Source organism: Tyto alba, unplaced genomic scaffold (genome assembly GCF_018691265.1).
Source record: "Tyto alba isolate M040663 unplaced genomic scaffold, T.alba_DEE_v4.0 Super-Scaffold_1, whole genome shotgun sequence".
NCBI classification, from domain to species: Eukaryota; Metazoa; Chordata; class Aves; order Strigiformes; family Tytonidae; genus Tyto; species Tyto alba.
The window spans coordinates 33,028,906-33,055,879 of NW_024881261.1; the positions used below are offsets into that span (position 1 = coordinate 33,028,906).

At 37.9% G+C, this 26,974-nt stretch overlaps 1 protein-coding gene across 2 annotated transcripts in view; it reads left to right on the forward strand.

Annotated features, from left to right (window-relative positions):
- Positions 1-26,974, forward strand: part of BICC1 (BicC family RNA binding protein 1) — a 115,551-nt gene that overhangs the window by 57,222 nt on the left and 31,355 nt on the right. The window contains exon 2 of one of the 2 annotated variants that reach the window (XM_033004296.2): positions 21,767-21,975. The exons of the other annotated variant lie outside the window; for it this stretch is intronic. The gene's annotated coding sequence lies outside the window, so the exon portion shown is untranslated. The remainder of the gene's footprint in view (positions 1-21,766; positions 21,976-26,974) is intronic. 2 annotated transcript variants of the gene reach the window in all.

Sequence of the window (26,974 nt, forward strand, 5' to 3'; positions counted from 1 at the left end):
AAACCTGTGCTCTACCTGTACTGTTCTACATACTTTCTGCCTGAGGTGCTGTGACTTGATACACAGATAAAGCTCCTCGGGAGGCTGAGTCAAGAGTTTGTTTTTCATTTGAGGGGAGAAACAGAGAAATAAAGCAGTACCTGCACTTGTTTTGTTTCAAATTTAAATGAGCCTAGTTATGAACATGAAAAATGTGGATGAAAGGCCTTGAGACAATGGATGAGAGAGGGGGCTGGCTGGCATTTTGGATTGGTACTTAGAGATGCAGCTTTATTTATTATAGGTTAATTTAACCTCTTTATTAGTCATTGCAAAGAGAAGATAATGTTAGATTTGTGAAGCTCTATTGGTATGTGGAATGAATTTGAATACCAGGGGAAGTGAAACAGCTGAAAGTTATGAGCTGATAAGACTAAAAATTGAGGGGAGGGAACACGTAATACAGCTGGGCATACTAAGTGCATCTGCAGTGGGAATGACTATCTTGGAAAGTCTTTATGCCAAGAGAAACTCTAGATAGTGATGGGCTGCAAACTAGACATTTTAGCAATATGATACAGGATTTCAAAAATAATGTTTCAAATGCCTGTGGACTGCAGGGTTGCTCTACAGTTAAGACTTACTCTCTGGCTAGCTTTGCTCTGGGAAGTTGTGTGTATATATACACCTAACGCAGTAAATTACAATATGTGTACAAAGAACCCCTTAACCTAGAGGTTCCCATTTCTTGTGAAATAAAGTGTAGTTTATATATTTTGTTTATACTTTGTATCAGTTGTTTGCAATTCTGTAACTTCCCATTTGCAGCTACAACAGCTGTTTATATAGGGAAAATACCCTGAGTGTTTAACATACTCTAGCTTCACTTAATGACATTTTGTGATTGAGAGGAGAGTCTGCAACAAAGAACTGGCTGGGTCTCCAGGGTCTTGAACTTCGAACGTGCTCTCTTTCCCTGTACCCGTGGCTGGGAACTGAGTGCCTGACAAGCAGTCATTCAGTGAGGGAGCAGCAGTCATGGGTGGACAGTCTTGCACCCCAGCCAAACACTGTACCCTATCATAATCCAGTGATACCAGATTTTTCATAGAATTCTTCAGTGAAACTTGCCTGCAGTTTCAGTAGCTTCACATTCTGTGGGTGTATTGTGGCCTTTGGTCATTCACATCTTTCCTCCCAAAATATGAGGGGGAAAAACAATCATTAGGAAGACATCTCCAGCTGTGCTGTTGTTTCTGTCACGTTGTTCAGTCTATCATGAAACATTCAGGGCTTAATGTAGTGTTCTTCTCACTGCTGTTATCAGTTTTTAATTTGAGATCGTTAATACTAAATCAACAAGGACAGAGTACATATTTTCTTTCTAATTACAACACATAAGTATTAAAATTTGCGGACAAGGTGTGTATAATAAGGTTCATAGAGGATCTGAAAAGTTAAATCTGTAGAAGAACCAGAATCTTTTTGTGATCTTGTGGAAAAAAACTTTACTGTGATGAAGCCAAAGCACTAAGAGTAGATGACCTGCAAGTTGTTAACTTGTTTGCTTTCTGTGTTATATGGTTCTAAATTGATCATTGCAAAATACATTGTATTGAGGATCATAATGGCAATTCATTAACTCAAACTTGATAAATATTCTCTGAAGTTTTTTGAATTACAAAAGACTGTCTGGATTTAGCATATGCAAAAATTTAAAAGTTTACTAATTGAAGTTTATTGTTTAATATGAACTTTCTAAAATAGCTCTTTGCAAAGGCTAGAATCAAAAAATAAATTATCAACTCTCAACAGTTTCATAAAGAGCAAAACAGGAATTTCCTGGCCGTAATGAACACCAGATGCTGCAGTCTTGATCTAGTCATGAGGGGTGATGAGGGTTAAAGTGTTTCGAAATACATGTTTAGAAAAGACACACACAGATATAAATCTTCCAGTAGCATCTTTAAGCAAGCCGTTTGTTCAGGTTGACAAAGAGATTCAATAATGTTAAAGCTGCAGAGAGGGAAGTGAAGCACTTCTGTGATGACTGATTCCTGTCCAGCAGTAATGAAGCAGTTGGCACTGGCATGGTCTCCTCTGCTTTGCATGGGTACTGAAGGGTTTGGGGCATACCAAAACCTCATGTTCTGGATGTTTCAGATTATCTGTAGTCCAGTAAACTGAGAGACAGTAACTTCTCTATCCATTCCCCTTTTATTAGCAACATACATTTTTACTCTGTTATGGTTACTGTTCCTTAGGAATGCTATTAATTGTCTTTTTAAAGATTTATTCGGTGGTGTAGAAGTTCAAAGTAGATTGCCAAATTCTAAATGGTCAGATGTTGTAGTTTCACAAACACTGGCTTTTAGCCCTAGCTGGTTTAACCCGAGCTGTATCCTCAGTCTACTTCCCCATACAGTTGTAGGAATCTCTAATGCTTGATCTGTTGAGAGCAGATGAATGTTATGTTACTTAGTAGCAATGCTTGTTGATGGTAATATAAGGTGCTCTTTAGGACCTGGGTATATGTAAGTTTAGGTTTCACCCATATTCCTTGCTCCTTTTCTTTCCTTACATTAATTCTTTTCCCCCTCTATACAGGTGCATGCCTTTCTATTTCAACAGCAATAAAGAAGTTACAGGGAGATGTGTGTGCTCAGAATGCAGCCCAGAAATAATGTTGGGTAACAACCAGCATAGGAATGGTTTCAGCTCCTGGAAACTTAGTGACTCTAGGCAAGAATTTGTTCAGAGAGTTGGAGCAGGGAAAATTTTTAGAGGTTGAAAAAGGTGGTAAGGGGAAGTGCAAAGTAAATTGAGCTTACAGAGCAAGGATACCTCTGGGGTCTCTTCCACTGTTCACTTATAAAAAAGGGCTGCTTTCACTGAACTTCTTGCTCTTTTTCTTTTTTCCTGTTCTTCCCAAGTTTTCATTCCTCTTCCACTTTCTCCAGATCAACATCTCCAGCTCTTCATCTGCATTATCTGTTCAAGTTACCCACTCATTTCTTTTCTTTGTTTCTTGAGTTGCTCTTATTTCATTTCAGTTGTCCTTTCATTTGCTGTTTCTGGTTTTGGGGTTGTTTGGGATTTTCTTTGTTTGCTTGCTGCTTGTTTTACTCTCTTCCCCTTATTACTGATGCATTTTAAGTTGGTTAAGAAAGAACAAAATCCAGGCTGTGTTCTGTTTCTGTATTTTTTTCTCACCTGATTTTTTCTTTTCACTTATTTTTTTCATCTTCTTTTTCAAAAATCAAGCTTCTTAAATTAACTAGTTTCTATTATCAAAACATTTACTTCATGCTATTTTTCATTAGCATATCTCAAAGGTAAGTCAAGTACATAGCATGTCGATTTAATATCTAAGGAGAATGTCAGGAGGGGAGGAAACATAGTGGCACTGAAGACATTAAAGGGAAGGCAGTCATAACTATCAGCGGGCACTGCTGGCTTTCATTGCCTGGCAGTTTGGTTTCGCATTTTTTACTTTAACTTCGCCTTTTGCAAACTGTCTTGCAAGCAGAGTCCAGTATTTCTTTTTTTTTTTTGCATCTTAAGCTGCTGAGACAATATGCAAAATAAAGTTAGCAACTGTAATACTGTATTTTAGGCAAATAGCTGTACAGAGATACTTCAACCACATTAGTAAAATGTTGCTCACACTTCTCTGAACGTTGTTTAGACACAAGGGAAGAGCTTTGCACATGGCAGGAGGCGTTGTGATAAAAGCTAGAGACCAACTTTGTTAAAACAGAAATGTTACTACATGATGCATTTAAGGCCAAACTTGCATACAAGTTACTGCCTTAGATAGCAAGAGTAAGCTGAAATGTAATCTCTGTTCGTTGATTCAGATATTTAAGTCAACTTTAAATTGTTTCCCAATATTGTACTAAAAGCTGATGTTTACATTTTGAGAGGAAGAAGGGAGGGGGAAAAGAGAGAAGGTGTGGCATCAGGGTATGCAGCCTTATACATGTGTGCAAAATCAATGCTAGGTTATTTACTCATTTAGCATAAGTTTTCTGATAAATCTCCCATCTGATTTTATGCTTTTCTCTTCAGAAATACTTAATTTTCTCAATTTAGGTTATCAACAAAATCTTTGAGTACTTTTGATGCTAAATCTCTTGTGATAAAATGTCATACATGTAGAAGTGGTTAACATAAGAGCAGTTCAGCATTGTACTTGCCAGTTTTTACTGTCCCATGTGCAGACACTTCATAATTTACATGTGTTCCACAGAGAGATTACATCATTTCTTAAAACATAAACGCATCTGACTTATGCAATATTGCTTTCAATATTGGAACTGAGCTGAATCCCAGATTTGTACAAAGGAGAGACTGCCTTTCCCAAGTAGAAATTTCAAACACATGACAAAAAAAACCTACGGATAAAATCTCAATTTTTTTGTTACAGTGTATGAGAGGATATAAGTAAGACATTGTCAATGATCGTGTTCAAACCCAATATTTTATGATGAAATGTCAGAGAAAATGGAAGAGTTAATAACCCCCCACATCATCACTCTGTAGGGGTTATATGAGCTTTAAACAGCATCATAACTTCTTCTAGCACGTCTGGAGGTGTCTGGATTCCTCCCTCCCCCCCCCCAAAAAAAAAAAAAACACAAAACAAAGATCACAACCCAAAAAACCCCACCAAACCAAAACACCCTTAAGCGAAGCAATGAACCTAATCAGGCAGCAGTTGAGAAACTGATTACAGTGAGAAGTGTCTGTGTGGCATAAAGTGGTCTTGGACCCTCACTTCAGGAGGTTCTGTCACATTGCATTGGTGATATTTTGTAATAAATGCAAAGTTGAGGGAAATCAATAGGTGTTTCTGCTTTCAGTTGCTGTTGGAATCACTGGAGTACTGAAAGGATTTCACTATACACCACTAAACTTTAAGTTAAATACTTAATCTTTTTCTAAACATGAGGTGTCTTGGTGTACTTCAGAGACTGGCATGTTTGCAAAGTGCAGTTATATAAACTGAAATTTTCCCCAAGAAATTGGCCAAGTCTGAGTTTAGTCAAACAAGCTTAAAAGTAACTAAAAATTACCTAATAGTTTAGGCTATTTACTTCTTTGTCTTGTATAACTCCTTAAGTTGAAAACTGTGGATTCTGTTTCCAGCAGTTTGGCATCTACAACACTGAAGACCTTGCAGTTTAAATATATAATGCTATGCTGTGTATCTATCTATCTATATCTATCTCTGTGTGTGTGAGTATGCATGTAGAACAATGACTGTTAGGATTGCATTATTTTTAATGTCTTCAGTGTTTTCCTTTTCTCAGGATTTACATGTACATGTTATCCATGCTTAATATAGTATCAGCCATAACATAGCATTTTAATTCTGTGTTTTCCTTAAATGACTTCGTTATTCTGGTCTGAAGAGAGATAAGTTTATTTTCATTTTTCACAATGCATGTATATTATGCTTGTTTGTAGTTTTGTTCAAAAGTAATTTGAAACCAGCTGTATTCTAGAAAAACTTCAGTTCTTGTTTGCTTGGCTTTTTTGGAGTAAGAAAGAAATCTGTCCGAAGAACCTCCCCGCAATCTAAAACCTGATAAAGGGCTATGAAAACCCATTGATTTAAATACCGAGAGCTCTTTTGTAATAACATTATGTCCTTGTGTGTTTCTTTCAGTAATGGTTATATTCTGTCTGGTATCATAAGAGTATTTAGAGTATTTTAAAAGTGTTTCTAGAAGGCAATGGTAAAGAGTAATTGCCTTTTTTTTTTTTTTTTTTTAATCTACTTATATAAAAATGGCATTTCATAAAATGACCTGATAAAAATACCTAACTTTGTTACTCTGTTAAACTCAAAGTGATCAGGTCAGGCAAGCCTAATTGTATATGAATCTCTGCTGTTTGTACAATGTAGTGAGGGAATGTAATACCAGCTTTTCCATATTTGACTGACTGAATTCTTCATGGAGAAGATCAGTATACTCGGGAAAGTTAAAATAAAGGTATTTGTGAACATGTGCGTATATTTATATATGTAATGGAGAAAAATAAGCAACCTTTTTCTGTCAATATGGACGCTGAGGTTAAGAATATTCTAAGACTTCATATATAGATTTAGACAATTTATAGTCATAACCTGAACATAGAAATGTTTCTAACCAATTGGTACTTAATATATACGCTCTGCTTGGCAACTTGAGACTTAAATCCTACGGCAGGAAGAAGGGGAATTTGCATCTGCATATAAAAATTTGAGCTACCACATCAGTGCATGTTTGGCTTTGGTTTGTTATCTTCCCCAAAAAGAAATTAAATATAGAATATAATATCACCAAAAAGGTGATATATTTCAGGGGTGGTTTAAGCTACATGAAAACAGCTTCTTAAAAATACTAGATTTCTTCATTATACTTGACTTGATCTTAATTCTTTGAATATAGAAGTGAATCCTGCTACTTCTCTGAAGAATATGCCCATGTAAATTGTGTGTTAAAAGTTTTTACGCGCATAAATTCTAATTGACCTCCTATAATTTCATTCACTTCTGAAATGATAATCTCTTCTTTCGTAACCATATACAACCTCTGAAACAGCATAAAAATGATGTGGTGGATAATGGAAAACAGATCTTAATGTGCTGGAATTGCCTTTATGCTTGCCCATATGTATCTCTGTAGCTAATTTATCAGTCTTTAGGCTTAAGAAAAGGAGTTCAGAGTTTGTGTCTCTAAATGCAGTAATGCATTAAGTTTTATTTTTCATGTCAGTCTTAAATGCTGAGCCAGCCCCACCTGAGAAAGTCACATGGTGTCACAGGACTACCAAATACTTCAGACTAGTTAATGAAACAAGTACTGCAACAGTAATTTTTCATAGTTTTGTCAACTGTTGTTCTTGACCTACTTTCATCTGTGTGCTGTTTCTAGTTACAACACTTGTAGCTTCTGCTGTTCTCTCAAAAAAAAAACAAAACAAAAACAAAAAAAAAAAAAACCAAACAAACAAAAAAAAAACAACCCAAAACCCACCCAACAAAGCCAACAAAACAGAGTTGAAGAGAGTCAACGTGAAAAATTAGTTGATTACATTCCTACCTGAAAATCAATTTTATGAGCATCTACTTAATTGGCTTAGATCCTTAAGCTTCAATTAAAAAAAAAAAAAACAAGGGGGGGTGTGGGTGTGGAATTAATCAGGCCCTCAGAGACCTGCAGTGGTATATAGAGCCTTTTGACAAACTTTAGATTCTAACCCACTATGATGCTTTTGAAAATTGTGCCAACTGACCTGCAAGGCTATACCCTAATTCTTGATAGGAGCCAAAAATGTATGGAATGATGTCCACTTCTGAACAACCACAGCCTGTTCTGTCAGCTTTAAGTAGGGATGTGAAGTGATGCAGGAGAGAGAGCACCTCAGCCTCTGAAGTGCTTAGATGCTTAAAAACAAAGGTAACCTTTGTATTAGTTCATGATCAAGTTTTAATTTCTGTTGTCTGCAGCGTTGGTTTCAGAACAGATGGATGGAAGTACAGACTGAAATTGCTGAATGTCATGCTGCTTCTTACAAAAGAAATAACACACTGTATACCAGCTGGAACTCTGCCAGCAGCTCTGTCACTGCTGCCAATCCAAGGATTGGTTTAGGCTCTCGCAGTGCTGTTGGATGCCTTCATTTGTTTGTGGTGGATCACCACCTTTACAGGGCAAGGTAGAGAGTCCCCTGTCAGTAGCCGATCAGGTAAGGTGGGTAGAGGTGGTGATGTGATGACTCTGTGCTGTAGGTAGTAGCTGTCCTCTCAGGAGAGGAGCTCTTTACCTGGTTACACATAGGTCAACAAAAAGGTGCTGTAAGATGAGCTTTTGAAGTTATTCTACATGTCTTTCTCACTTGTAAGTGGAAACAGGATCCTAATGTGTCAGTCTGAGACCATTTCATATAATAGCAGTAAGCACAATAGTTCTTGATGGCCGTACCCCTAGGACAGCCTTGTTCTGTATGTTGTGAATAAGGATAAAGGTGCACTCAGTTGCATGTTTTTCAAGCACTCTTAAAGGGAAGACTGGTAAGAACTTTTGCTAGAAATGAAATCGGGGAGACAGAACTGTTTTCACAGCTGCTAAGGAGTGCGGTTGTGGTCTTATCTCTCTTGCCTCACTGCATGCTTAAGGTCTGTCCCTCTGCCTCCATGGCTACCTGCTAGGCAGCTCAGCCCTCCAGCCTGGCATGCCCTGGTGTTGAGCCCACTGACAGAGAGGACATTCAGGGCTGCTGGTTTATTGAAGCCTGTGCTTTTTTTTTTTTTTTTTTTTTTTTGTCTGCAGAATTTTTGTTTCCCAAGGTATAAAATTGTAGGTCTGACTTTATACCAGTTCAGTAAGGGTTTTCTTAAAAATCTTGGCATTTAAATGCCTTTTTCTTGTCGATGCCCATGACAACAGAGTTACTGGTTTGGGTATTCTGTATCTCTATGCATGGAGCAAAATTCCTTTGCAACTTTTATTTGACCTCACTAGAAAGAAAAAAAATTCATCCTGTTATGCAACTGTTCAGTTGAGAACTGTGTACGTAAGTAGAGGTTTTTTTAAATTATGCTCATACCTTAGAAGCACATAAATTTCACAACAGTGTGTTTCTGCACATTGAAGATAAAGGAGATAAAGGGTACTCCGTAATGTTTCTTGAAAATGCTAACAAGATTTGAGAGTTGGGGGGGGGAAATTATTTCTTATATCTGCAGTTGCTTCATAAAATAAAATTTCAGTTAGATCTGGTGCTTGATTTGAGAAATAGCAAGTTTTTTGTGTTCCTTAGAATGGCACTAGACTTATTTTTGTGCCTGACCTTTCTACAGCAAAACTAATGCTATTTTTCATTTTCCCATAGGTAAAAATGGATTAATTTGATCAATCAGGTGTCTTATGTAGCTGCTTTTTTTTAAAAAAATCATGCTACTTAGGTGAAAGAAAACCTCAGAGTTGCATAATCTGAAATGCACAGTACCTTCATTTTGGAAGTTCTTTATAAGATGGAGAAGTACTTGTTCAGTTATTTTATGCCTTTCTCTAATTATGCTGCATTGTATCTTGTCCCCTGACTTGCTTAAAATTGACTTATCTGACTTGATCTTGCTCCAGTGTAAATCAAATAGGCATTTTCAAAAGAAGTAAGTTTACAAAATGCATTAATAGCCTGCATTGTCAGTGATGATCATCAGAATACAGAAAATGCTGATTACACAATTCCTATCAATCAGTTGAATATTTTAGTCTGTCAGGCTTTGGATCACAGCTCTTGGGGAGGCTGCTGTCATCTGCTTGTAATGCTCTGTTAACTGCTTAACTATTTCTACTCTAATACCTTTTTCTTCTTGAAAGGATTACTCATACTTTCTAGTATTTTTCATAAGAGGATATAAACTTTTGGTGTCAAATGTCAGTTGAAGCCCATAGTAAGTTTTTGTCATGGTGTTTCTCAGCGTGTACTTTGGATTTTATTGGAAAAGTGTTGAGGAGGGGGAAGTATCGTGTTTCATCTTGATTTTAAGTATAACTAATTCCTGCTTCCATGTGTTTAAATTGTAATGGTTCAGAAAGTTTCAAGGGATGTTGAAGTTCTTGATGCGCATCTAACGCATTATTGTATGCAAACATTGACACTAATATGAAAAATCTTGTTGCAAGCGTACTTGAGGATGCCAATTTAAACACACCAGTTATGTATTAGGCATTGGTTAGTGAGGAGTCATGATGTGTTAGTAAACATGATTCAAAGTTTTGTTTTGATTTGGAATAAAAATGGCTTGAGTGGAAGAGGCCAGAATGCCAAAACAGCTTTCAAAAGCATGTAGAAACTAGCATGCATAGCAGAAATACACTTAAGAACATTTCCATCGTGTTTGTTGGTTGGTTTTTTTTGTTTTGTTTTGGTTTTTTTTTTAAGTTTAAATAGTCCACCAATATTACTCCAGGCTTTCCTGCTGACAGTAGCACTTGCAGGTAGGACTGGCTACTGCATGTCCCTCTTCAAACCTGTGCAACTCCTATAAACTCTAGAATTACAATGTGAGTGTCATCCTGTATTGACAAATGTCTTTGTATTATAAATGAAATTTTGATTTTTTTTTTTTTAATTGCTTTGGTTTCAAACATTCTTTATATTGTGCATTCTAAATATAGACTGAGTCTGTGCCAAAGACCAAGTCCAAACATACAAAACCATCATTGATAGAAAATCTTTAATGACTTCCTCTGGAAACTATAATTTGAATCATATGATTTTTCTGGGGTAGCAGTAGGAGGGAATATCTGAAAAATAACTGTAATATGGTTTTCAGAATGTTAAGCTTTTCGTCTGCACAAACTTAACTCTGTATAAACGGTGCTAGTCGTTTTATTCCTTGATTATTTGGCAAGACTAACGTTTCCTGTAATGCAAGTCGGATCTAAAGAGAAAAAAAGTCCAGGGCATAAATAGTGTTCTTCTGATTTCATTTTATTTTTCCAGATTCTTAACAGTTACAAAATAATTGTTACTTTATGGTAAATGTTTGTCAAGAACTCTGGTAGCCTGTAGTTTTGGCTGTGTGGCAGCAACTGAAGCTGCTGAATTGGTATAGTTCAACTAGTGAGACGGATACCATCTGGGAATGTTTATCATCCCAGGCTAGTCACTGAGGACTGTTGTCAACATATATACTCCCTGTATTAACCCTTGTGGAAGGGAAAGGCAAATTAAAACAATAAGACTTTTAAGAGTAAAATAATGAAGAGTAAGTGGTGAAGATGGTAGAAAGATAATGGGAAAACAGATGGGAGGTGGAAAGAGGAAGATGTGGTGACAGGACCAGGTGAAAATGTATGTACCAACAAATGGAGAGAATTACACTTGTTCTTGGGTGTCTGGCATGGACTACCAATACATATCCTAGTCTTGGAAATTACATCGGGCACGAGTCTGAGGTTTCTACTTGATGGATATCTCGGAGAAAAGCTGGTGAACACCACTGTATTGATGCAGACTTTGGTACTGTCCTAGGCCAGTGATTAGGTGTCTAACATGTCACTATTCTCATCGCTAAGATTTTTGTGCCACTTCCATGAAGATGCCATTTACATGACTGCAATTTCTATTTGTTAAACACTCAACAGATGTCTTGTCTTGCATCAAAACATATGTATGATTTAAAATACTGGGAATGCAAAACATGAATTTCTAGTCCATGGGAGTTGAGGATATTGGCACTTTTTGCGAAAATTGCAAAAAAGAATTAGATTGTGTGCAAGTGAAACAAGACAGCAATAAAAAGGATTAAATTTGAGTGAAACTGTCATCCAGCTTATTAGATTTGTGTCCAGTACAATGTCAAATAATGTTAACTGCTTGGCTTTGCAATGCTGCAGGAGAAAAATAGCCAAGCAAGTAAGCTGAGAAAATACTGGGCTTCAAGAAAATGCAAGCTGTTCTGTGGCACTTGCTTAAAATATTGCAATCCCAAACAGTTCCCACCAAGACTTTTAGCAATAAATTTTTAATTATACTAATCTATACCTGTGCAAAATACATTCCTGTGTGCTTCTCATCTTCCATTTCTATTGTAATGGAGTGCAGTGAGGAGTTGAACTCACGTTAGCTTTTCTGCCTGTGGGTACTATCATGTGGAGAACAACAAACATAAATTACTTGCTTATAGGTAGCCATTTAGTCACTTCAAAGCTATCTAAACTTTCAGAATGAGCATACACTTTCTGAGAGGGCAAAAAAGTTTCTGAACATGACCAGTTGGATGCAGTATTTGCTGTTTGCTGCTTGCAAGGAATTTGGCTGAAACATAAGGAGGTCCAGGAACTTGCCATCCTTAAAATGATTGAAAGGTGGCATCTTTCCTTCTGTTAAATATTGTGATGGACTGTCCCATACTGGGCAGTGTTTCCATCGATCATTAGTTGATGTGATAGCATGTATTGATAAAATTTACGACTGACATTAAGTTGACAGAACACAATTTACACCCAAAACTAATTGGAGAAACAATGAAAAATTAGTAACAACTCAGTGGTAGTAACTCAGCAAGGGCTGCTTGGAGAAGAAGGATGAGGTGCACAGTATTGAAGAAAGGGGTTTAAATGTCATTGTGTATGACAAATTGAATAGGCACTGGAGTGTGATGCTGTATCCCAGAATAAAGCAAACGGGGAGTATATTCAGGCTCATGGTTTGTAAATAAAAGAAATATTTTTGTGCAACTTAGTACTGCTGAGGTTTCACCTGTGAAATCGTACCAGTTACCAGTGCTGATCTTCAGAGTTTGGACAGTTTGGAAAAAATCCAGGGGAAAGCAAAGGAGATGTTTGGAAAGAAGAATTTGGAAGAGTTTAAAAAAAAAAAACAAAAAAAAAAACAAAAAAAACAATAACCAAAAAAAAAAAAAACACAAAAAAAAACAACACAGAAACTACTATGTGAGAATAGGAAAAAGGTGATTGTTATCAGTGTTTACTTGGGATAGGATTAGAAACAATCATCTCCATCACAGATTTCTCTTGGATTTTAGGGGATACAAAGATAGCTAATTATTGTAGAAAGTTGTGTAGGCTTTGGTGTCCCTATCAGTAGAGATTTTTCAGGACAGATTAAGTAACTACCAGCAGTGATCTAGTAAGAGATGCTGCCACAAAGTTGACTTAAATGACCACTTGTAATAGTTAATTCCTTCACTTCTGAGGCTTTTTAATAAAAAGGTCTGATCCTCATTTAGATGCTTACTGTAGGACGCTGAAAGAAGGAACCCATGTAGGAGAGCCAGGGCAGTGCACATCAGGGCACTAGGGAGCGGAACAGACTTTTGAATCTGTAAGTAAAGATGGGACTCACTCAAGAGTGAGGGAGCTAGAAGAGAAATAAACCAAACAAAAATAACTATAGAGAAGGCAATTTGTAGCATGAATTATTGGTAAAATGCAGGACAAGGAGATAATAAAGTCTGTGAGCTTATGACAAAATTGATTATGCTTTTAATCAGCTGACTCATTATTTATTACATTAAATACTACTTAGCAGTGTAAATCATTTACAAGCCCAAAGGAAAAAACTGTCAAGAAGTAAGAGAGTCTTGGCAAATAACTGCCCCTCCATACAAATACAGACAGGGATTTTTTTTTTAGCGTATCTTTTGGTTCTTTCTCTTTTGTCATTTTCATAAACAGAACTTGAATCATAGTTATCACTGGCTTCAGTGGCAGCTGAAAATAAATGTCTGGTAACTTATATTTGAGTGCCTAAATTTAGGTTCCTAAATATGTTTCTGCAAGCAGTGTCCTTGGCTGTTCTGTTTTCCCCTGCTGTCAGGGGAAAGATGTGAGCACAGAGCTGGGGTGAGAGCTGGTGCTCAAGGGGGGCGTGGGCTGGGGCATTCCTTACAGGTGAGACTGCAGAATATATTGGGGTGGGGTTTTGGCTTGTTTGTTTGTTTGTTTGTTTGTTTCAGTTCCTGCCACAGTGTCAACCACCTGTAGTTATATTATTTCGCAACCAGTAATCTGCCATTAGCCGTGTCTAGGTATTTAAAGCTAAGTGGTGAATCTTGTGTTGTCCTAAACAGTTTTGCTAGTGGATGGAGGGGACTCAGATTTGTTGTGTCTTTTGAACCAAGGCTGTTAGGTGCAGCAGCTCAGCTGTGTCTCCCCTGGTCTTTCATTGCCTTATGAGGTGGAGAAAAGATGGTCAGCTACAGAGCAAATGTTTGGAGTAGATCAGTGAGTCGTTATTAAGAGGCCTCTGAGAGCTCTGTGCATCCACGCTTCACCCCCTGCTGAAGTAGAGGGGAGGGAATCTGTAGGACAGGCAGCCCTGACTTGCACCCCGTTGAAAGAGCAGGCTCAGGAATTGCTGTGAGAGGATGGAGAATTTGCTTTTTAAAGCTGCCATGCCTCTCCTAAAGAAGGCGGGATTCCGGAGGGTTGGGTGAGTCATTTGGGACTTCTGGGAGACAGAGGGTTTGTATTTGGGCCACCGAACAGTTTTGTTCTGAAAATGTTGCAAATCTCCACTTCCTGCTATTAAAATGGACTTTTTTTCGCTTGCTTGCTGACCTTCTTCAGTTGCCACTGGCTTAATCACCCTAATGATACAGCTTCTTTTTTTATTATTTTTTTGGTATGGTCAGGCTAAAGTTAATCTAGACAGTGAGATATGTCAGGCCATAGCTGCTAATTAAAATATTGACATAGTACTATGCACATAATTGACATTCAGCGGTTAAACAGGCATGGTAGCACATGGGGAGTGCAAGGTCCTGTTTTCTAGTTTTTCTCAAGCAGTGTCTTTGGTTTGTAAGTGTTGTGTTTGTAGGTAATTTTTGGAGTGACTCTTATGATTGGTAGTAACAGTAAACAAAACCAAGTATCTGCAAAAATTCTTTAATTTTGGTTGGAACTTGTCAGAGTAAAATCAGTTTAAGGCAACTTTTTAAATACAGCATACCTTTATTATTGATTTAATTATCAATTTTTGCCTTTTTTTTTTTTTGTTACTGTACTTGTCAGTTAGTTTACTTTGACTTTCCTACACTTAATAAAAAATTTATCTTGTCCCATGAATATTTAGGCAGCTAGACTGTGGGGATGATTTTCAGCTGTCTTGCATTGTTTGTCCACAGCTGTTTCTCAGTGTTTTCCTGGTTTAAATTGATAGGACATGACAGATTTGTAGGAGATGCTGGAAAGGGGCTGTAATTGTTTGGTGGGTTGTTTGTTTTTTGGTTTTGTTTTTTTTTTTCTCTAGATACACACTTAGTGGAACACTAACATTGGTAACTTTTGTTTACTTTAAACTGTGAATATAGAACTTGAAACAGAGATGATTGAGTTTCTCAGCATCTCAGATGAATCACCACTGCTACCATTGTTCTAAGTGGACATGCTCTCTATCTCAGGGTCCAAACTCATATACTTCACTGTCTTCTAGTCTAGTTTTTTTATAATTTGCCAAGATTGACAATATTTGTGTATTGTGCAGGCTGAAATGCAATGCATGCACACAGAATATCCAGTTTCTCTTTCATGAGTGACTGCTCTCCTCAAGCTGAGATATAAAGCTGGAAAAACTTGGCTGTTTTCTGTGTTTATGATGTTTGGCTTGTGAATATATCGAGGAAAAGAATCTTTGTACTTCTAATAGTTCTCCAAGTATTCACCTTAGGTACTCAATCACTGCTTGGCTTCCTAATTAACCTACAGACTACCTGTTGAGTTTTTTCGGCTGTTGCTTATAGTAACACAACTTCATAAAGGCTAAATATTTTCTGTAATGTGTTGCTAAGACAATCAATATGTAATTGACTTAAAGATTTAAAGCCAGTCTCTTGCTGACATTGTGTTTATTGTTTGGAATGCCAGATTAATTATAGCATGTATTGCAGTTGCTGTATTATGAGCTACATCTGCTTTTTGTTAACTTTCTCTGTAAATGAGGAACTGTCAGTGCATACTGTTTCTCATATTCTGAAGAAAAATTCCCCAAACCCTGTAATTGTGTACTTTAAAAATTAAAGAACTGTTATGTTTAGATCACAAGTTTGTTTATTTCTTTTGTATCTGGAGGAGCTGACCCAAGCATAGATGACTCCTCCCTGTTTTGCAATAAATAAATTAAGAGAAGACACTGTCGCAGGCCATTCGAGTCTTGGCCACAGGAGTTTATGTTGATTCTCTTCGATGTGAGTAGTTTGACACGCACAAATCGGCAGCATCCCTTGTGCCAGCAGCTGGCAGCAAATAATTCATTTACTGGAGTTATTTATATGAGCCTCCAGATTGCTACCATTTCAGAAACCACCCAGATCAATTTATTCTTCCCCTTTGCGTGGCAGTGTAGGTGACAACTGAGCTTCTTAAGCAAGTCACATTTGCCTGAGGCTTTTATCTTGTTTGTGGTTATCTTATTGATTCTTCTGTGCTTTGTGTGTGTCTACAGCAATGAATACTGGTTCTATGCAAAAATGTAAAATCATGAATTTGTATTGGCTCAGAGAAAGTTATAGTAAGTACATTTATGGTCACATTTGTGAATTATTTAAGGAAACAAAATCTAGGTAGCAAAGGAGCCAGCAGGTGGACATGGTACTTTAAGTAGCTTTACAGAAAGAAGGGTGTTTTGACTTGTGTTCATTCCCGTAAGAAGAGCAGGAACAAAGTATTGGGCTTTTCGATTTTCGATCAGGGCTTGCTGTGCTTTCTGTAAAGAACAGCAGTTTTCTTATGTTCAGGCAGATAAGGGGGAGCCAAAATACAAATACAGTTGTAATAGGAAGGGAGTTACCAAAGAGCTCAACATCCAGTGAGAGTGCTTGGCAGTAACTGCAGTAAAAAGTGAAATTTCAAGCCCTGGAATGTAGTAATATAAACTCTTATCATTGTAATTAAGTTACTTGGGACTACACATTTGTCAGCATCTCTCAGCAAGAACTGGAATTTGCTAACATATTGGGTCTGGATTTTTAGGAGCTTCTAGCCATTTGCAGGTACCTTACAACGTGTTCCATACTGCATTTACACGTAAACTAGAGACTGGCATAGTATTCTACCCTGTGATTCCCATCCTTTTATTTAAATGGGATTTTGGGGCATACAGAAGGAAGTTTATCAGGATAAGTGCTGAAATTCGCATCACACAGATGCTCAACAGGTAATTAATTTTCCAGAGATGAGTTTTGCTGTTCTAATGTTGGAGAGGGACAGATGGACAGAAGAGATGCAGAGAAAATTAATCTGAGAAAAGCTCAGGGATGATTTCCTCATACAAAAGGCAACACTTCACATCTTTCAGGTGGTTTTTTTTTTAAGCATATCACAAAGAAATTACCCTTGCAGAGGAAACGTGAGCAGTGTGTCGATCACTTGCTATGAACCCATCCCTAAAAAGAGAAGCAGTAGGTCACTAGTCCTCAGGACATGAAGATTCACTGCCCAGATCAGCTGCAAACTGCCTGCCATTCTGGAGAACATAATTTAATATGTCCATAACAATACATTTTTCATGTAAGATATACAACTGTTATAGTGCCATATGAATATTACCATGCTAAAAGCCAAGAAATGGTAGATTATTATATTATTAAAATGTCTAATTCAGTATTCATATGAAAAAATCACTTGTATTAAAAGCATCTTGAAGTTTTTCATAGTCATAAATAATTTCCACTACATGACTGAATTATTTTTTTCTTGATTGGGTGCATCACAAAAGGATTTATGAGGAAAATGGAAACATTGTCTCCCCTACATGCCTATTTGTTTTTTTTTTTTTTTTTTTTTTCTTCTTTCTGGAGGTTACAGCCTGTGCAGCAGTGGTGCACGGAAAAAGCTATTACACTGCCATAATGGCTGTAGAAAAAAATAAAATGCACGTTGTTCTTTCAAAAAAAAAAAAATCAGTGTTCAATGAATGGCAGAAACTAGTTGATAACAATCATAGCAATTTTTGAGTCAAACTTCATACACTTAATATTATTGCAACTCTAAAATATTTATTGGCATCTAACATCTCAAATTTCAAACCTAAAATGTAGCAATGTAGTATATGTGATGATAATCTTACTGTATCAAAAAGAAAATGACTGCTGCCTTATGACTTCAAAAAGAGTTAAGGAGGTTTTTCTTTCTCAGTATCATTGTAAACAATGTTATTTATATCTGGTTTATGAAAAGACAAAATAAGCAGGGAGTATAATCTGCTTGCACTTGAGTTCTCTTTCATAAGAGACTATGAAACCATTAAATGTTAGACTAGAGTTTTACTGGATTGTCAGTGATGTAAGAAAATGCCTGTATCATGCTGCTGTTGAGTCCTTGTTACGCCTGTCTCTGCATGCTCTGTGTGCCAACACCACACAGGTAGCTGATGCAGATACATCATGCACTAAGATTTATGAGCAATAAGCCAATGACTACTCTAAATACACAGGTCTTTTGATATTATAACTAAGAAAAAATAAGTACTGTCAATAATGTATGTTCAGAGTGAGTAACAGAAGGTATGTTAGAGCTCTAAATTCCATCTTTACCAATAGTTCACTATAATGCAAATAGTAAAGCCATCTAATGGGGCTTTTTATGCTTGCTGTTTGCAGTATTTGCTCAAATCCTATGGTTGACAATGCAGTGGCCAAAAAAGTCGCTCTACCATCTGCCGGTTAGTCATATATAACCATTCATATTCTCAGATTGCAACAATTCCTGCTGTTGGGCTTCTAGCCTCAGCAGGCACCAGTCTGTGTTTTGCTTTGGCTCCCAAACCTCCTGTTCCAGCTTTTGAGGTTGTTGTTGCTCTGCCCCCAGTATTAGCTCATTGGGACGTGCCTGTTCTTGCAGAGGCTGTTTGCTGATGGGGATCTCCTCGCTGGGGTGCTCTGCTCCTCCGTGAGGTGTTGCATCTTTCCATTATTCTTCTGGTTTTGGCTGGAATAGAGTTAATTTTTTTTCTCAGTCACTAGAGTAGTGTCATGTTTTGGATTCAGGAGGGGATTTGGTATGAGAAGAACGTTGATAATACGCTGATGTTTTCAGTTGTTGCTGAGATCAAGGACTTTCCAACTCCCCACATCCTGCCCGTGTGCAGGTGTACAAGAAGCAGGTGTACAAGAGCCAGCCTGGCCAGTGGAATACTCCGTATCATGTAACATCATGCTCATAATATATAGGAGGGGTGGCCAGCAAGGGGGGGTTCTCTTCTGATTTCGGGATTGCAATTTCAGGATCTTGGTTTTCAGGATCACTAGCTGGGAACGGGGTGGGAATCAGCTGGCAGGTGGTGAGCAATCACATTGTGTTTTCTCTTTGTAATTTCTCTTACTGTTTTATTTTATTTCAATTATTAAACTATTTCTATCTCAGCCTACAAGTCTCCCTTTGCCCCTCCAATTCTCTCCCCTATCCCCTGGGCAGGGGAGGGCGAACAAGTGGCTGCATGGTGTTTGGCTGCAGGCGGGTTTAAACCATGACAGACAGACCTTTTTGGAGCCCAAGTTGGGGCAGGGGAATGGAAGAAGATAAGGGCAGTAATTGGGAGAGGTAATGGGCAAAACACAGACTGAACCCTCTTGGCAGAATGATTTTTGGAATTTCTGTTGTAACTGTGGTGGAGCAATGAGGGGTGGATTTTGTGTGTTGTGTTCTGGTATTGTGATAATGTTGTTATTTTGGTATGGGGAAGTGTTTTGGTTTTTTTGTTTCTCCGTTGATGTGAGTGAAGTTTGTTAATATTGTCTTGTCTAATGAATATAGATTTTAATGACAGTTCTTAAATATGTGATTCACAGAGGCAAGGGATGCAATCTGTTGGGTCTGTGTGTCTGGCGGGGGTTTTTGGTAGTGTGTGGGGGTGCTACAGTGGTGGCCCCTGTGAAAATCTTCTCAAAGCTCCCCTGGTTCCAAGTTGGACCCATGTCTGGCCAGGGCCAAACCAATTAGTGATGGTGGCTGCATCTGCAATAACATATTTAAGAAGGGGAATTTGAGAGGAGAAGTTGGAGTTGCGAGGTAAGGGTTGCAGGAGGACATGTATACGAACATCAAGGTCCGCAGAAGGAAGGAGGAGGAAGAGGAGACACTCCTGCAGCCCATGGTGAGATGGCAGGGCTGCCCCCTCTGCCACCCATGAAAGTCCGTGGTGGTGCGGAGGCCGGCCTGTGGAGGACCCCATGCTGGAGCAGGAAGAAGGCTGGGACTCTGTGGGAAGAAGCAGCCCCACTGTTGTAGTTCAGCGCTGGAAGGACTGCAACATGACGGACGGATCTGTGCCAGGGCAGCTTGGGAAACACTGCAGCCCATGGGAGGGACTCATGTCAGAGAAAGGTTGTGGAGGACTGTCTCCCATAAGGAGGGAACCATGCTGCAGCAGGGGAAGAACATGAGGAGCTTTCCCCCTCCCTGAAGAGAAAGAAGCAGCGGAACTGACAGCATTCTCCATTCCTTGCCACCTGTACCACTGAGGGGGAGGACATAGAGGTATCAGGAACAAAGCTGAGTCTGGGAAGAAGGGGGGGGGGGGGGAAGGTGTTTTCAAGATGTGGTAATACTTCTCACTGTCCTGCTTTGTCTGTTAAGTGGTGGTGGTGGTGTTAGTGTCTGAATTAAATTTGTTGTTCTTTTTCTTCCCCCTGATGAGTCTGTCTTTTGCCCGTGACCACAATGGGTGATTCATCCCTCTCTGTCCTCATCTCAATTTCCAAGCCTTTGGCTTTATTTTCTCTTTCCTAGCACTGGGGGGGAATACGGGAGTGAGCGGCTGCATGGTGCTCAGTTGCAGTCTGGGCTGAAACCAGGACACCTATGTTCGTTGTGTTCTTTACTGGGCAGCTGATTAAGTGCTTGATGTTGTGCAATTGTACCCTTTATGTTTGGGTTGGAGTGGGAAGCTTAGAGGTACTCTTTGAAAGGCAGATATACTCACAATGCATGATTGGACTATACCGTGCTGTAACTTGAAATAAGAATAATTTTCATGTACTTCATGCAGCTGTTGATACTTGGTTAGCCCTCAAGAAGAATGAACGGATGTTTCTTTATTAGACTTCTTGTCTTTTTCTTTATTTAAAAAAAAACAGAAAACTCCAAACAAAACACTACTTCACCATATTCACTAGGAATACAGTTCACATAAGAACCTCTAAAAATACAATAATTCAGGGAAGGGTAACTTTTCTGGGGAGACTCCATTTCACTCTGTAGAACTGTGTTACTAAAGCAGAGCAAGTAATAAAGTATTTGTAATCATAACCAAAAAGATGTTTAAGTGTCTTTGGCCTCAGTCATCAGGTATCTGATGTACCATCAAGAACTTTTTCCATCTTTCTGACATCTAATTTCATACCGATTCTGAGGAGGACAGTTCTGTTTGTCCTGTTCACTCAGGTATATCTACTGCAATAGTTTTTGTCAAAGACTAGCTGCATGCTCCAGTTCCAACCACAGAATTAATACTTTCCAATGGCTGTATAAAAATCAGCTCACGAAATGAAATGCAGTCAGTGAGAGCAACAAGAAGACATTGAAAAGCACAGCAGTAATCAGGAAGTATGGAGATACAAACTGAGTGTTTATGCATTCAGATGTTGCAGAATTGCAAAAAAGGTTGAGCCTGAGGCATGGGTTTAGGCTCATGAGTCAGATGTTACGGTGCCCTTCAGTTAGCAAAACACAGTCACAATGACTTTTTTGCAAATGTGTGTGTAAGAAACTAAAATTATCTCGAGGCTTATGCATCAAAATTGTAACCTTGGATATGAGTCTATGTGCAGTGAAGATGTAATGGCATTATTTTTGATAGGAATGTTGTGAGTTGTTTAAGTTCTCTATCAAGTTGATCTCATAATGCTATAGCTTTTTTCTTCCCTTTATTTCTGATTTTCTTTCCCAGGCATTGTGGTTCTGTGTTTGTGCTTTGAGATACAATGGCAGCAGACATTTAAGTAATTAACTGTGAATTCATTGGTTCCATGCTGAAAAAAATAAGACATAACAGACTTCGTGTCCTGCTGAGAGATTGCCTTGCTTTGCGTGGCTGCTGAGGCTAAAGGCTGAAGAAAACTGCCCAAGAAGTAGCAGCATTGCAGCATAGTGTGTGCCTCTTAGTGTCTGAATACATTTATAAATTGTCCCTAATGACCTTTTTTTAGAAAAAGTACAGTACAACATTTAAGCTAATTATGGTGGTAAGAAACTGGAATTGTGTAACTGAAATGGAGTCTCTGGGTGATTACAATTAATTCATTCTCATTTCTTCTTTTCAGGTTTTCTTCTTCTCCACCTTGGCCTTCCCCTTCTCCCTTCAAATCCAGTCACTTTTCTGTTTAGGTTGCCAAACGTTCTGTTACCTCTTCCTTGTCTTACCTCTTTGCTTATGCTTTGAGAGAAGTCTTTTCAACTTCATTTCTTCTGTCACTGGGTCCGAAATACAATCATCAGTAGTTTACTTCTCCAAAAATAATAAGTTGTACAGGTAATCAATTTTTTTTAAAGCTTATCTGATGTTTCTGGCTAATTGTCACTTAATTCTGAGCATTCTGAACATTAATTTTCAGTATTGTGCTGGAATGTTTCAAGGCTGCTAAGAGGCCCAAATGTGGGGTTCAGCTATGGTTTGATCTAGAAGTGCACCTCATTTTATTTCTTTTAATTTGTGAGGCTACATCAGATATTTGACTTGAAATAGTCATTTTATTTCAATTTGCCTGTTACAGGTTTTAAAGTTTTCTTCTGATCTACACTATGAAATCTTTGAGAAACAAGATACTTTTCTCTGCTCTGACAGATGTTGCACAGCACTTTTTCTGTACAGGTGTTGGTGTATGGGGTGTGTGTGTAAAGTCAGTGTTTTACCCAGTCTCTGCTTCATGACTATGTATATGTGTGTATATAGATACATTTTTATAAATGATGGAGATAAGGAGGGGATAGTAGGCTTTACTATCATAGAGTTGTTACAGGTCAGGATTGAATATCAATGGTCTGATATTTAATGCTTCTGGGGTGACTACATAAAAGCAACCGACATGTAAAAATAGCAAAGGTTGTGTGTAAACTGCTCTTCTTGGAGCTGTGGTAGCAGCAGAGCAAGAAGTATTTAGTTTTTCTCAGCTTCCTTCTGATATTGTGAGTAGAACGGAAATTATTCTAAAGATGGTTTGGAGCTAGATGGCAGTAAGGGGGAAAGTTAAGAGTCAAAAAGTTCTGAGAAGAGAAAGAGTCTTTCAAATGTGCGCGCACATATAGGCAGTGGCTCTAGCTCTTCCCAAGGATGTTTTGTAATCAGCTGTTTGTCCACAACAAACAGATCCCCTACAATGCCCAGAGCCTCAGGATATGTCTACTCTGAAGACACTATTAATTGCTTACAGCCCATGTTGAGTTTTATGGTGCTTTGAGTAGGCTTTTGATCATGCTCAAGTTAGCTAGTTGAAATCATCATTCAGAGTTGATGGTGCTGCAGTCTAATTTAAACTACACAAAAAAAAAAAAAAATCCCCCATGTTGAGTGCTATGTCTGAGGTACATGGGAAGCCTGCAGTAGGAAGTGGCCCATTGCATTCTGCCTTAATACATGAGTAGCTTTTTCTCTTCTGTGTTTTAGATATTGGAAGGTGAAGTAAGTTCACTGAGGTACATTGGAGAGAGGGTGAAAATTCTTTTAAACTCATAAGTCAACAGCAGGAAGTGCCCAAGTGAGAAATTCCCTTTCTTATTCAATCAAATTACTTTGCATATGCCCTTAATCATGAGCATTTGCTGCATTCTTTTAGCCTTAATGTTTTTTCTCCATGGGAATAGATTGAGCCTTTTTCAAGTCCATCTTGGCTATCATCAATCCACCTAGTTTGGTCAGTGAATATCTACTCTAACAACTGTGCACACAGTATCTCCTAATTTATTTAAAAGCATTAAATTGTTACAATTCAATTATGTCTTTTTACATATTAATAAGTCCTGCTTGACCTTTTTGATTAATTCACTTGTTTTATAGACCTGTTTTATCTTGTAGGGTGAATAATGTACTCACTATCTCAGTTGAGAGCATACCAACTTAGATGTGTTCATTAGTCTTTATCTTTTTATTTTAACTTCTCATATATCTTAGTGTGTTTTTGCTAGTAATTTTGGGGCAGATCTTTTCATAACTTGTCCTTAAAAATGCTAGTTCTCTTTTGTCTTTGTTTTGCTTTGAATGGCTCGAGTTCAGTAATACTCAAGGGCTATTCAGATTCTAATCAGCTACTTAAGACTGACTGTCATCTGCCCTGGTGTTGCCCAGTAGTCTAGCTATTTTTAGAATTGTGGGGTTTCTGTAACTTAAGTAAAGTCTGCTTATCCTGTAAACAAATGAGATGCATAGCTGTGGTCTGCAGAGCTTGCCCAGAAGTTAAGTGTAATGTCTGAATTGCAGGAGAGGCCTACACAGTTAAGTGTTTTAATTACTTGAAATACTTCTTTCCTGGCAAAAGTTAGTGTAGATGCGTTTCACTGGCACAAAGGTATTTTTGCTGGGAGGAATTTTATTTTGTTTACTGAAATGTTGCACACAATAGTAGCAAAAAGGCTGGAGGCTTGCTGGTATAGCTGTGGACAAAGACCAGGGAGGTGGAAACTGCCAAAGTGTGGAATGAGGAATTTGAGGATAGGAGCAATAAAAGACCTCTTGAAGGCAGAAGTCTGGCAAAATTAAGACCTCTGAGAAAAATTTCCAGCATTTTCTGTTGTGTAACTTTAGCTTTCTATTTTATGTAAAAGTTCCCCCATTCTTGAGAAAGGGAGGGAGTGGGAAATCTGTTAAAATTAAATTTATTTTTTCCGTTTTTAGAGAAAAAGATACTGCCTATCGTAACTGATTAAAAGATAGATTACTATACAATGACATTTTTTTATATTTTGCAAAACACTGATCATGTTGTTCCCTATAAGTCAAAATCTTTTCCGGTTTCTGATACTACACTTGTATTGAAAGCATTAGACCCTTATATACTTTTAGTACAAAGCCTTCTTCTGAAGCCTTTGTTCTGTGTTTACAAATAGTTTGTAAGGTTTTGGTGTCTCATTTCTTCATTCATGGTAGGCATCTGTTCTTTGCTCTAACTCTGGAAGCATTAAAAAAAAAATAAAGAGGGGGGGAAGCGAAATTATTTTTTTTCTTCCAGTAAAAGCAGGTGCCAAAACCAGAGTTCATCAGGGATGAAGTATGGCAGATCCAGTTGTCACCTGGACAGAAACGGCATGGTTATGGCCCCAGTTGCAGCAAGAGCTGTTTCTGTAGGAATCAGTTGGTCTTGTTCAGTGGGTGGTCTCACTTCAGTTAAGGCTGTGTGCAAGTGCTGTGGTCGATCAGGTCAGTCTACGTGCTGACTGCAGGGTGATGCTATGCTTACCTGTACTGACAGTAGTATACAAACATTACACCTGCTATACCTTTATGCCTGACAATCCTCTTAATGCTTTGAAGAGTGGCATTTACCTTGTTTTACACTTTGAGAATGCCTTGCTACAGTCACATCCTGTAGGTATTTCAAATACTAACTGTTGAGATTTATCCAACAAATAGTTAGTACTAAGTCTTGGTGCTAAGGCAAGGCGGTAGTTTTTTCTAAATTAAAAAATCTAACTGTTAATCAATGGAATAAATAATTGCACCTAGAAATAGGTGGCAGGGAAAAGTTTTATATTCCGCCCTGTCTAATGTAAAGACAATAGCGAACAGGCATCAGTTGTCATATGCAAATACTGAACACCGTAAGGTTGTGATGCCAAGAAGTGAAATTGGAACCATTTTTAATGTATTTGGCTCCTTATTGGTGACAACAGCTTCACAAAACACTTAGAAATCTTAAGTCAACTGGTTTAATTATTCCCTTGTGTTGATGCACACAGACCTTACATGGTCATTTCACTCCTACTCAGATTGAAATCCCCAAAACAATTTGAGATGCTATCCAGCTTTGGACTTTTCCACAAGACAGCTTGGATTTAACCAGAAAGCTGAAATGGAAGGTAAATGCTGATTCCATTAGTGACAGGTTTTCTCTGTTGAGCAGACAGTCATTTGAGGTCAAATGTAGCCTGATCTGCACAGGGCTTGCAAGGCAAGTTTCTCCTTAATTTCTTTTGATTACCTCATGGTAAATCTGCCTGTGATAATGTGTTTAAAAACTAAGTCCTTTACTTTGAAAATAAATAATTTAGCCAGGAAAAAAAAAAAAAACTAAAAAAAAAAAAACAGGCATCTTTTTCTAGCTCATTTTTCCTTACTGCTTGGTCAAATTGAAGTGTTTAGGGTTGAGCTCAGAAAATGAGTTGGTAGAATGATAGGTGATTTGATTAATGTATACGGACCTTCACTGGAAGACACTGCTCAATGCTAAAGGTTCTTTAATCCTGGGGGTAGTGGGGAAAGGTAGAACAAGAGCCAGTGGACATAAAGTGTCAGAAATCAAGCACAAACCTGGGAGGCTGAAACTGGCTGCATTAGAGCAGACAATTTTCCACTTTTCTACATTTTCCAGGGGAACTGCAATGCAAACAAGGTAATTGATTCCATAGAGAGGATTATTTAAGAAATTTAATGGTCTGTAATATACGGAAATCAGATTATATCATCTAATTGCCTCTCTGAATTTTTAATCAATTCCGGAAGTGATCTGTTCTTTCGTTGATTCAGTGTTACTTGGGTACCTGTTGGTTTTCCTGCAGATCATACGTAATTTCAATGTACTTTTGACTCCTACAAAGCCAGTTCAAAGAATTCAAAATCTATTAGTTACAAGTAACTCTTCTTGTGCAAAATTTTGATGTGGATGTTGTATCTAAATTGTGTTTCCTTGAAGGAAAGAGTGAGCAATTCTCAAAGGAAGAATTCTGCTCACTTAAAAACAGGTTGCTTCATATCCATTACTGACCACTGTGTCAGTGAGAAGAAGTCAAGTAAGGAGAGGGTACTTAAGACCATTTTTGAAAGATTTCCTAACGTATTTTGGAACTGTCACTGGCATCAGTGGATTCTTTTTTGCTTTGTGGATTCTTTTTTGCTTTTGTTTTTCAAGTGAGTAATTCAGCTTTTTTTCCTCTAAAAAGAACGGAGAAAGGTTAAATGTAGAAATATGGGATTTTCTGCTGAAGCTGTCAGTATCAACAAAAAAGAGGAGTCCAGCTGAGATGACAAATGGAAAAAAATAGATATTCTAAAGTGTATTTTCACCCATGGCTAAACAATAGTATTATGGAATGGTAGAAATCTTCTTTGGTACTAATAGGATGCCAGGATTGATTTCAGATATTTTTCATACTTGTAACCAAATGCATATTAAAATATAATGTTTACAAATAAGTGAAAATCAACCCCAAAGTGGTGCTTTGGTTTTATGTTTTTCCTGGTTGCCTCTAAAGAGGACTTGGAGCATATATAGTGTGCTAGAATATGCTTCTGGGAATTTCTGCCTGTGACATCCACTTCAAAT